The sequence below is a fragment of the Melopsittacus undulatus genome, chromosome Z, assembly GCF_012275295.1.
Source record: "Melopsittacus undulatus isolate bMelUnd1 chromosome Z, bMelUnd1.mat.Z, whole genome shotgun sequence".
Lineage (NCBI taxonomy): Eukaryota > Metazoa > Chordata > Aves > Psittaciformes > Psittaculidae > Melopsittacus > Melopsittacus undulatus.
Genome location: NC_047557.1, coordinates 57,669,544 through 57,682,057, shown reverse-complemented (window position 1 = coordinate 57,682,057; position 12,514 = coordinate 57,669,544).

Below are 12,514 nucleotides of genomic sequence, written 5' to 3'. Positions count from 1 at the left end.
TACATGCTCCTTTTGTTGATTCTGGGAATAGAAATAATTAGGGAGCTTTGATTCACTAGCATGAGCTAATTACCTAAGGGACTGGGACTGCTTCGCTGCTCCACTGAGAGTAAATGTGAAAGGGCTGACCAAAGACAATAAATACCTGAGGAGTCACCCATTTACTGCAGTGTCAGAATGATTTTCTCTTAGTGATTTTTTTCCTGGCTATGCTGAAAACAAGTGTTCAAATAAAAATGATAAATGTAAAGAAAGAGTGATGCAGCAAAGTCAAATGAATTGCTGGTAAATGAGCTACATAACAAGTGAAGCTCCAACAAGAAATAGGAGACATAATGTGGTAGATTAATGACCAAATTAAAATACTAATAAGACAATTAAATAGCACAGTCAGGTTAAAATCATGGGACTGGTACAGTGTTAAGTCAGTGGATGTATTAGACATTGAAGGGTCATTTTGCAGTTTGAAGTCTGACTAAATACAAAGTCATCCCTGCTTAGGGGTTCCTAATCAGATATCTCTGACAAACTTTATATGTAGATGTTCTAGCCTAGGATTAGAAGATTATAGCCTTGTGCACCTTTATGTATAAATGAACTTTCATCCAAAATTCCTCTACTGAGTGGCAAAAGCACAAATAATTCTTGAAGCTCTACAGCTGTTTTAAAAAGTCTCAAAGGTTTACCCATTTTACTTAGCTCCTTTGATGATACCAGGAGGAACTTATTCACAGACCTTGCTTTCATGCCCTCCAATCCTTTCCCCTCTTTGGACTTTGCTGGGCTTTTGCCTTTTTAGCATCTACTTTAACCTGTCCATCTCAATCACTTCCTAACACTAAGAATGTGGTTTCTTTTATTCCCTAAAGAAAGGGTAGGATATTCTCATATTTGCTTTCAGTGGCTCATTTCTAATAAAAAGTTCTTGTTTAGGCTATTTAAAAGAGAAATAGTTGAGTCCCCACTGGCCCACAGTAAAAAAAAAATGGAATACTGCAATCTGTTCTAGATTCAGAACTCATTTATTCTTGGACACTTGGTGCCTTGATTTTTTTGTTGTACCTCATTTCACCTCTGATGTAGGCCTTTTTTCTGTCATTTGGAGAAAACAAAGCCATAACTCCTTATATTTTGTCTTTTGCCTGCATTTATAGTGTCACTGGAGGAGACATATAAACTGGAGCTGCCTTGTAACTTGAAGGTTCAAATGAAGAGTGAAAGAGCACAGAAATGGTGGAAACTCATCTTTATCCTCTGTTCTTCAACATCTGTTCTTTCATCTCAAGAAACACAGTAATAGATAATTTCCTCATATCCTAAATACATGGTTTGTGCTCTTTAAACTTTTACTTTGGTGATGATTAATATGAAGTAATTTACTTTTCATTTGTAATCTGTTTAACCTTTTCGTCCAGATTTACATATATTACTGTGCTGTTGTTTATATATTTGCTGTCTGCAAGGAATTATTTGAATCTCAAAATGCTATTTTAAATTAAACTGGTTTTCAAATATCTTCCTCCTTTCTTCCCATCTTCTTTTCAAATGCTTTAAATCTTCTTCTTACACAATGCAGGGCTTAAAAGCTGGTTGTTTTTTTTGTTCTTTTTTTTTTCTGGGTTTTTCATCTTCTATATCTTTCCTATCTGTGTGACTGAACAAAAGTAAATCTAGCACTTCAGATTTCCTTGTTGAGTTCTCAGAAGTAACAAAATAGGATTGTGACATTGTTCAAGTTAGCAAAGTTAGCAGACTTTCCTCAGCTGCTCAGAAGTAGTTGACTGTTCTGATATTAATGCCTGTACTCTGGGTAGCAAGACCTTTTCATTTTCTACAGTTACATTAAGCAACATCTTCCTTCTCATTAAATTTTGTCAGTTAGATGCACTCAAGTCTTTCTTTGCTGAGAAATTTTCACTTGTGGAGTAAACTTGATCTTTATCTTATGTATTTCCACAGTATCTGAAATATGCAATAGTAACAAGTGTTTTCTGCTAGCCAGACTTCACTGTCCTCCATTTCATCTGATGATGCCCACACTTGCCTTTTTTGACACCTCAGCCAGTTGCTATATAACTTGTGCTTTCATAAATATGCAGGAAAACTAATTTCAGATAATTATTTGTGAAGGCATGAATGCATCTTTCATATACTCATTAATTAGCCAACTTGTTTTGAAAGTTTCACTGAAAGAGAAAATAGTGATTGTGCTTCAAAGGGCTTCTAGTGACAGATGCATTTTTCCAAAACACTTCATAAACCTCTGACAAGTGAAGACATTAGACACGTAATACTTCTGAGAGCAGAGTTAAATTGATTGCATTGAAAAATTCCAACTTTTCCTATAATTTTTACCATTTTTATGGTTATATACTGATTTTTGACTAAAGATTGCATAAATTTTGTTATTTAATTACAGGGGATATTTAAGCCTCCTGTTGGAACATTAAGGATACCTTGGCCTTCATGGTGAGCCATGGGAAGACTTCCTTTTTATTTTTCATAAACATCCAGCTGTGCTGTTATGAAATGCATTATATCTGAAAGACTTTCCCACTGAAGAAAAGGGAAAAAATAGGCAAGCTGGTGCAAATACGCATTTGCTGATACGAAGTGGTGTTTAAGGAATGAATGAATCACTATCTAGCAGCAGTCTTACAGGTCATTCTCAAGATATTACTTTTGAGGCCTGAGACAGCATTTTGGATAGTTTTATAGTTAAAAAATGTAATGAAAACTTACCCATGGAATCTATATCTCTGACTGTCTTTTTGGAGTCCCTGCTGACAAATGTGAATGGGAAAAATGTTCTATGGGATGCTCCCAACTCCCAGAGAGCTTGAAGGGATACAAGTATTGTCTCCTTCTTCTTTCCTTATTTTCCACATACTTGCATACAAAAAGCCTCCTTGCAGCCACAGAAGAGTCTCTGGCAGCTTTTCCCCTGCTGTGCTTCCTCACTCCCAGCAGGACTAGTCAGGGATGGAGTGCACAGATCCTGTTGTGTTGCTCAGCAGGCAAAAGTGGTTTTGTCCCTGCAACCTGAAGAACGAAAAGTTTTTATCTACTTGACCTCTGTAGAGAAAAATGTTCTTGCAGATTTTTTAGAAGGCTAAAAGCCTAAATCAGCAAAATGTGACACTGAGTTAAAAACAAAAGGGTCTTAAAAAATCCAGCTATCTATCTGTTGTTGCCCACAGGCCTAATTTACAGGTATTTGAGAGTACCGTGGCACCCACCAAGATAATAAAACTTTTGTCTCCTTCAGGAATTCATCCTACAAATAAGAAATAGCTTCTGGGAACCTGTGTAAAATCCAAAGACAAATATAGCACTGTTGTTTAAGTAGCTAGAATATGTCAATTTAGTTAATATTCTACTTAACATGTTATAATGTCATATGTTGTGTTAGATAAGGTTGTTGAGGAATTTGTTTGCTTTGGTAAAACCCTAATAGTTTTAATGAAATAATATCATTTAATTACAATTTCAAGCAGGGTAGAAATAAATGTTTCTAGAGGTTCTGTGTATAGAATTTTCAAATAATTCTAACACCATTTATCATTCAATAGCTGGAGCCACTAAATGTCACTACTGCTCATCCAATAGTAAATTTAGTATTCCTGTCTGAAGGTATTGTTCACAGTGTCCTTGCATTTTCCCCTTCATTTAAAATTATATATGGTCTATTCACATTGTAGCAAAACCATGGTAACAACACAAATGCTAAAATACTAAAATAAAATCGTGGCCCAAGATTTTTTATTTCAAGATGGTCTTTGTTACTGTGGTTACAAGTTTATTGTCATTATAAATACAAATAAACTATACTGTAGTTTTATCTCAGTATCTCTATTATAATCCAAATTTTCTTCACAGAACAGTAGCTCTGATAGTTTCTTTCTAAAAAGCTCTATAGGTTTGTTTTCTAGATACTTGGGTTTTTATGCCATTCTGCCTGAGTCTGGAAGCTTTTAAAGGCAGATGAGGAATGGGGATGAAGAACAAAGTGCTTTTACTTTAAAGAAATATGAGGATTCTTCATAGAAGCATAGAATCATTTAGATTGGAAAGGCCTTTAAGGTCATAAAGTCCAACCTAATTACCAAGTCCACTACCAAACCATTTCCCTAAGTGCCACATCTACCAGTCATTTAAGTACCTCCAGGGATGGTGACTCAAACACTTCCCTGGGCAGCCTGTTCAGTGCTTGACAACCCTTCTGGTGAAGAAATTTTCCCTAATATTCAACCTAAACTTCCCCTGATGCAAATTGAAACTATTTCCTCTTGCCCTATCACTTGCTACCTGGAGAAGAAACTGACCTCCATCTCACTACAACTTCTTATCAGGTAGCTGAAAAGAGCAATAAGGTCTCCCCTGAGACCAAATAAGTGGGAACCAAGATAAATACAATATGATAAAGTCTCAGAAGAGATTTGATGCTACAAGGTGCTTCTGAGATCCTATAAGAAGAACCTTTATGCAAACACTATAATTCATGGATACATTAAAATATTTATATCTTGGGCTACATGGACACACAAATTTATATACTCGCATATTGCTAGGTTGGTTTTAGACCTTTATATACATACATGCATGAAGAAGTATATATTGTACCAGCTATATGCCATAGTGTGTTGACATTTGTTTATACCTGGGAATTATAATTTCTATCATCAGTCACTTATCTTTCTTTCTTTCTTTGTTTTTAAAAATTATATCATTCTGTTGAATTAACAAAAAAAAACAACCAAACAAAAAAACCCAACAACAAACTTCTATTGGATATTTTTATATTCCTCTATTTCCATACTGTAGAAAACAAACACTATGTAATACAAAAGAGCACTTACAAACCAGGAGAGTCTTTCTGTTCTCTTGTATTTTGATGAGAAAACAAAACCTAACAGGGTGTCCTAGAGCAATTCATTACAGGGTGCCTATTCTAGGCAGAATATCATGTGAATTGATGGACTTAAGATTCTAGGAGAGGAAGCATAAGCAACATAAGACCTACACAAGTTTTGATGTTTATTGGACCACTTGAACTTCAGAAAATTAATTACTAGGCACAGGTGATCAAATATTCTCACAGAAATTAATATTATTTTTTTTTTAAATTTACAATACCAGAATGCTGGCTTTTAAGCATCTTGAAAGAGTGGAATATGGAGAATTCTAATTTCCTCTCCTAGTGAGAATGGGGATGAAATGGGTGAACATTTCTTTCAATATTTCTGACTTTGGTTCTTTCTGAAGCACACAGCTTTAAGCACTGAAACAGAATAGAAGAAGTAACCTTTGTGGAACTTATTTGGTTCCTAATTGATATCATGACCCATAGTTGATCTGTACCAATTAGGTGAAGATGAAATATCATAGAAGCCAAACAAAGGTTCTGAAGGCAGCATATAGAAAAGGTTAGATTAATTACTTTCTCAGTAATAGCTCTAACAGTCCTTCCACGTAAGCTATATAATGTGAAACTTTTGATTTTGAAAGGTTAAATATGGGGCACACCTCAGGTAGCTACATGGCTGGAAATAAAGTAGAAATCTTACAACTATAAACTTAATTGTTTCTCTTTGTTGGAACATTTTCCACTATAGTCCAATTAGCTGTGCTACATGCTGCCACTTGGTAGGTGAAATACTTGTCTTCATTATGTGTTCATTTCATATCCAATAGTTTGTTATGGAACAGAGATGTTGTTTACAGTATGATCAAAGGTGTTAATGCGCCACCTGTTCTGTACCATAATACTTATTCTGTTTAACAGAATAAAGACAGTGGTAGGAATTCATTTAAACATCCCAAAAGAAAGAATTCAAAAGATCATATTGCATTACTGTAGATTAAATAGGACACCTCAGCATATACTCTATCTTTCTCCTTTCTTCTCTGCTTTCACCTTCTGTTTAGATTCTCATTCATCTACAAGATAATGGTAATGATGTATTTAAAGACAGGTTTGGAGTAAAAACCTTACACTGTTTCAGCAGTTTTACTTTGCTGAAGGCTATTATGTACTTTTTAGAAACAGAAAACAACATTCAAAAGTCTTTATATTCCTATCTTGTTTCTATCATGTCATGTATTTCTGCTTTTCAAGTCTTGTAAGGTTGACACTTAAGCCAGTGGTTTGACTGATAATTTGGTGAGTAACACTGGTGATTAGAAAAGACCAAATCCAAAAATGTACAGGGTAACAGAGTAAATCTGTCTACATGAAAGAAAGGACAGGTCTTTCTTTCCTTTAAAACAGTCAGATTTAGCATCTGTAATAACTTAAGAGTTACAAACAGAAGAGTTATTCAAAACTAATCTCTAAATTAAAATGTCTGTCATTAATAGGAAGTAATCCTTGCATATAGTGCTGTAATCTTAGTGCTAGCACTAAACCAGTCTTAAGATGAGTGAGAATAACAAATGTGTTTAAAATTATGTGTAAAGAATAGTGTGGTTTTTTTTTTTTTAAATTCCATCCTTAGCATGGAACTATATAAAGCATTTTTTTAGGCAATCCAAATAAACAAATATGAGCAAATCATCTGCTACACTTCTAAGTATCCTAATAGTAAATAGTTGTAGGTGATAAGCTTCTGCTTATGGAAAAAAAGAAAAAAATGTACAAAATTTGGGCTGATTTAATCCTGCTACAGCAGCACTTAAAATATTTGTTATGTCAAGAAACAGTTTATGAAGTGCTACAGTAATAATTTATTGTTTAGGGTTTTATGTAACTCAAAAGGAAAACAACAATAACCTATTAAATGGTTAGAATATTGGTGATGAGAAAATTATTAAAATACATGCCTCACAGAGAGGTGAGTTTATATAAAAGTCAGTAAACAGTAACTGTAACATTATGTGGGAAATATGTAATATAATTGGGAATCAAATGAGAAGCTAAGCATCACTGAATCCATCAATGACACGACTAGGGCCATTCATCCAAACCCTACAGTAATTGGAAATTCATCCTAAAGTAATCAGTTAATGAGATATCTTGAATCATTCAAAAGTCAGTAATGAGTCATAAATACTTGTCCCTTCATCTATTTGTGTGGGTCATGGGTTCAGCAGTAGCTCATGCTCTGCTAGGGAGGAGGGAGAGATAGGGTGCCTGGTCTGGGCTAGTCGGGGAGGTATTCCATACCACAGCACGTCCTGCTCGGGGAGGGGACTGGAAGCTGGCTAGGAGGGGGGGGGGGGAGCTCTCTCTGGTGTATCATATTCTCTCTCCCTGTTTGTCTCCTCTAACATTGATTTATTTGTGATTTCTGTTATACCTTGATTGCTGGACTGATTTTACCCTCAATCTGTGGGAGTTGTATTCCTCTGGCTCTCCTTCCCATCCCTCCGGGAGTGGGAAGGTGAGGGGGGGGGGGAGGGGAACAAAGGGGGAACTGTGCAGATTTAGTTTAAACCACGACAGTTTTTTGGCGCCCAACATGGGGCACAAACCCACGAAATAACAACAAATCTGACAGGATTTATAGTCATTTGTCACAATGCTGATTTATTGGCTCTCACAATTTTTTTCTCTGATCTCATGGTTTCAGGATTTTACCAATTACTTTCCATATATATTAGCTGTGTTAGTGTTTATCAAGTATGGGGTATGGGCTAAGGTTCTTGTCTCATTGTACTTTAGGTTAATGACTTGTAATACAATAGAAGCATTGATCATGAAACTGATCTGGTTTATGTCCCGGTATGGTCATCAACTTTATATTTGGAGGTATATAATAGAAGTGCTTAGCAATTCCACATCTTTTTTCTCCTCTCGGGTGGTCAACCTGTGAAGGAGACATTCTGCTATCCTCCCAGTGTTCTCTCCAGATGGTTCTACAAACATCATTTGAGGGTTTTAAAATTTTGAATGGCCTTTTAATACTGTTGAGACTTGTATGCTGATTGTGATAGGGATCACCATAGTAGCACGCATACAGAGTGGTTTTGCCCACAGTTATTTCATCTGATTTCAAGAGTTAAACGGAGTCAGGTCTGGTCCTGTATTGGTGTTAAATGACAAAATAGGAGGACCAGGAGATCTTCCCAGAGGCTGGACAGTCATGAGTGGCAGGGTGTGTGGGATAGTATGGGCAAACATCTAGGTCAGTGGGCCCCCTTCAGTACTTTGGAATTTTACTTCTGAAAAAGTAAAGAATCCGGAAGAATTAGTAAAACACCTAAATGAGGTGTGTTGTCGTCCTGGCCATACCAGAGATGGACAAATTACGGCAACGTGCTGGGGCTTAGCCTATGCCTATAGGGCCTTGATCAACACTATCCAACACCTTCAAAAGGAAAAAATTGTCCCTGGATCTGAGAGCCACGCAGAAGTCAGCGCAGCTGTTCCAACTCCAAGTACAGCAGCTACACCATCCCAGCGGCTAGTACAGTTGCTACCCCAAACTTCAGCTGTGACACAGTGCAGCTACCCCAGCAACAAGTACAGTTGCTACTCAAACTACAATGATAATCACTGCAGCTGAACCAGAGGACCATTCGTACCATATTGGTTGCTCCCTGTACACAAGAGAAAAACTAGAAAGGAGGCAAAGAAGGAAGAGGCAGGATGAAGAACTATACATCCGTTACCTGGTCTAAGTATCTGATCAGGGTTTCATCATCACATGACGAAGAAGAAGAGGTGACTTCTCGATCTCAGACCTCAACTGAGCTGCGGAATATGCGAAAGATTACACCTGTCAATCAGGGGAGCACATCATCACCTGGTTGCTCCGATGTTGGGATAATGGGGCTGATGGTCACGAACTAACAGGTACAGAAGCCAAGCAGCTTGGATCACTTGCTACAGAAGGGGAATTGACAAAGCATTGCAAGAGAGAAAAAGTCCCTCAGTCTTTGAGAGGCGCTTTTGGCAGCTGTGAAAGAAAGTTCCCAACAAGGATGATGTTATGAGTCGTTCGGCCAAGTGGACTACTATAGACAAAGCATCCAGTCCTGAGGGAATCAGCTATCATGAGATGATCCATCACACCAAGCCGAATAATGGTAATGTACCCATAGACCCATATGAAGTCAAATGCACACGACCATGTGGCGAAAGCTTACACGAAACGCACCGTCGTCATATGCCCATCCATTGCAACGGTAACCTGGAATGACATAGCACCACTAACAGTGGATGAAATGGTTCATAACTCTGAGAATTCGAAGACAATCTTACCCCTTCCATCATCTCAGCTGTGGAAAACTGTCTCAGGATCTCAAACAGTTGAGGGACGATCTGTCCTGATTTATCTAGCTCCTCACTGTGCCAACAACGTTTCAGCTATAACCAAAAGGCGTCCTATTGCTCGAGAGAGAAAATATATAAGATACACACCACGGCCACCCTATGGTTTTACCTGCGGGATCACGGAGAAGACATGACGAATGGATGGAAAACCTACTTCAGCCTTGGAGGAACGGTGTGGGTGAATTGAAGAAGGAGCAAGGGCCAAGACTGATCACCCCATGAGAGCTGCAGCTTCAGTCCTCTGGTGACCAGGTTCCCAGATGGAGCGAAGAGCTGATTTTACTCCAGCTCTGTGATAAAGAAGAATAATCCCTTTCAACACAACTGAGGTGTCCAAGATTGTGACGACGATGACTATTAAGGGGCCCCTGCCTCAGCCAGGTGGAGGTAGGGACAATCGTATTTTACTGGACTGTGTGATCAAATGGCCTGGCACATCAGTCCCCCAGAAGTATAAGGCTCTAGTTGATACCCGGTGCCAGTGTACCCTGATCCATCGAACTGTCAAGGGGTGGAACCGCATCTATATTTCTGGAGTGACAGGAGGGTCCGCAAGAGTTGACTTAACTGGAGGCTGAAATTAGCCCAGACTGGGAGGAAATGGCAGAAGCACCCCATTGTGACTGGTCCAGAGGCTCCATGCATCCTTGGCATGGACTACCTCAGGAGAGGGTACTTCAAAGACCCAAAAGGGTACCGGTGGGCTTTTGGTATTGCTGCTTTGGAGACTGAGGAAACTGAGCAGCTGTCACACCTTGCCTGGTCTCTCAGAGGATCCTTCTGTTGTGGGGTTGCTGAAAGTCAAAGAACAACAAGTGCCAATTGCGACCACAACAGTGCACTGGCAGCATATCACCCCAATCGAGACTCCCTGATTCCCATCCATAATCTGACCCGTAGACTGGAGAGGCAGGGAGTGATCAGCAGGAACCCGCTCACAGCCTTTAATAGCCCCCATATGGCCAGTGTGAAAGTCTATATGGAGAGCGGAGACTAACTGTAGACTATCGTGGCCTGAATGAAGTCACCACCACCATTGAGTGCTGCCGTCCGATATGTTTAGAGCTGCAGTATGAATTAGAGTCAAAGGCAGCCAAGCGGTATGCCACGATTGATTTGCCAATGCTTTTTTCAACAATTCCTTTGTTCGGCAGAGTGCAGGCACAGTTCGCTTTTACTTGGAGGGGTGTCCCAGTTCACTTGGAACCGACTGCCCCAGGGGTGGAAACAAGCCCCACCATCTGCCACGGACTGATCCAGACTGCACTGGGACAGGTGCCATCTCCAAAACACTTGCAATACATCATGACATTATTTGTGGGGTGATACAGCTAAGAAGTTTTTTTGGAAAGGAGGGAAATAATACAAATCTGCTGAACCCTTTTTTTGCCATAAAAACGGAGTAAAGTCAAAGGACTGCACTTGGAGATTCAATTTTTGGTGGTAAAATGGCAAGATGGACGTAGACATATCCCTACAGAAGTAATTCAATAAGATAACAGCAATGTCTCCACACTGATAAGAAGAAACACAGCTTTCTTGGGTGCTGTGGGGTTCTGGAGAATGCACATTCCAATTTACAGTTCAATCGTAAGCCCTCTCTATGCTGGTGACCCGGAAAAGAATGATTTCAAATGGGGTCCTGAGCAACAACAAGCCTTCGAGCAAATTAAACGCGAGATAGTTCAGGCAGTGGCCCTTGGAACAGTCCTACCGGTCCAGATGTGAAAATGTACTGTACACCGCAGCTGGGAGAAATGGTCCCTACCCTGGAGCCGCTGGCAGAAAACTCCAGGGGAGACTCGAGGTCGCCCCTTTGGTTTTTGGAGTTGGGGATACCAAAGGCTCGGAGGCCAGCTATACCCCAACGGAGAAAGAGATATTGGCAGCTTATGAAGGGGTTTGAGCTGCTTCGGAAGTGATTGGCACTGAAGCACAGCTCCTTTTGGGCACCCCGCTTGCCAGTGCTGGGCTGGATGTTCAAAGGCAGTTCTCCTCTACAGATCATGCAACTGATGCTACTTGGAGTAATGGGCTGCACTATTACACAGCGAGCTCGGACAGGAATCCCAGTTGTCCGGCATTCTGAAGTCATCATGGACTGCCAAAGGGCAAAGATTTTGGAATGTCACAAGAGGAGGGGGATGCGTGCTGAAGAGGCACCACCATATAATAAATTGTCCATAAGTGAAAAGCAGTATGCCTTGTTCACTGATGGGTCCTGCCGTATTGTGGGAAAGCATCGGGAGATGAATCAGCTGTATGGATTCCTCACGACAAGTTTCTGAAACTCTGCTGAAGGAGAGGGTGAATTGATCAGATTTGCCGAGGTGAAAGCCTCCAGCTGGCCCTGGACATTGCTGAGTGAGAAAGTGGCCAGTACTTTATCTCTATACTGACTCATGGATGGTGGCAAATGCCCTGGTGGGGGTGGTTGCAGCAATGGAAGCAGAGCAACTGGCAAGGCAGAGGTAACCCATCTGGGCTGCTGCATTATGGCAAGATATCGCTGCCCGGGTGCAAAGCTGGTGGTGAGGGTATGCCATGTAGATGCCCACATACCTAAGAGTCGGGGCCACTGAGGAACACCACAATACCAACAAGTGGATAAAGCTGCTAAGATTGAAGTGGCTCAGATGGACTTAGATTGGCAACATAAAGGTGCATTATTTTTGGCCGGTGGGCCCATGACACTTCAGGCCATCAGGGCAGAGACGCAACGTACCAATGGGCTCGTGATCGAGGGTGGACTTAACAATGGACACTATTGCCCAGGTTATTCATGAGTGTGAGACATGGACTGCAATTAACAAGCTAAACAGTTATAACCTCTTTCGTATGGAGGACGATGGCTGAAGTTATAATATGGGGAGGTATGGCAATTGAATATATCACACTCCCACCAAGCCGCCAAGGCAAGCGCCATGTGCTTACCAAAGCAACCACAGGATGGCTGGAAACATAGTGCTGTGCCCCCCCGCCACGCCCGGAACACTATCCTGGTCCTTGAAAACCGATTTTTGTGGTCGTGACCGGCACCCCAGAGAGAATTGAGTGTAAGACATAGGACTCATTTTCGGAACAACCTTATAGTGCACTTGGGCCAAAGAACTTGGCATTAGAGTGGGTTAGCACATCCCCTACCATGCACCAGCCTCTGGAAAAATTGAATGTGGTAACAATGGTCTGTTAAAAGACTACCACTGAGCAATGGGATGGGGAACTTTCAAGCATTGG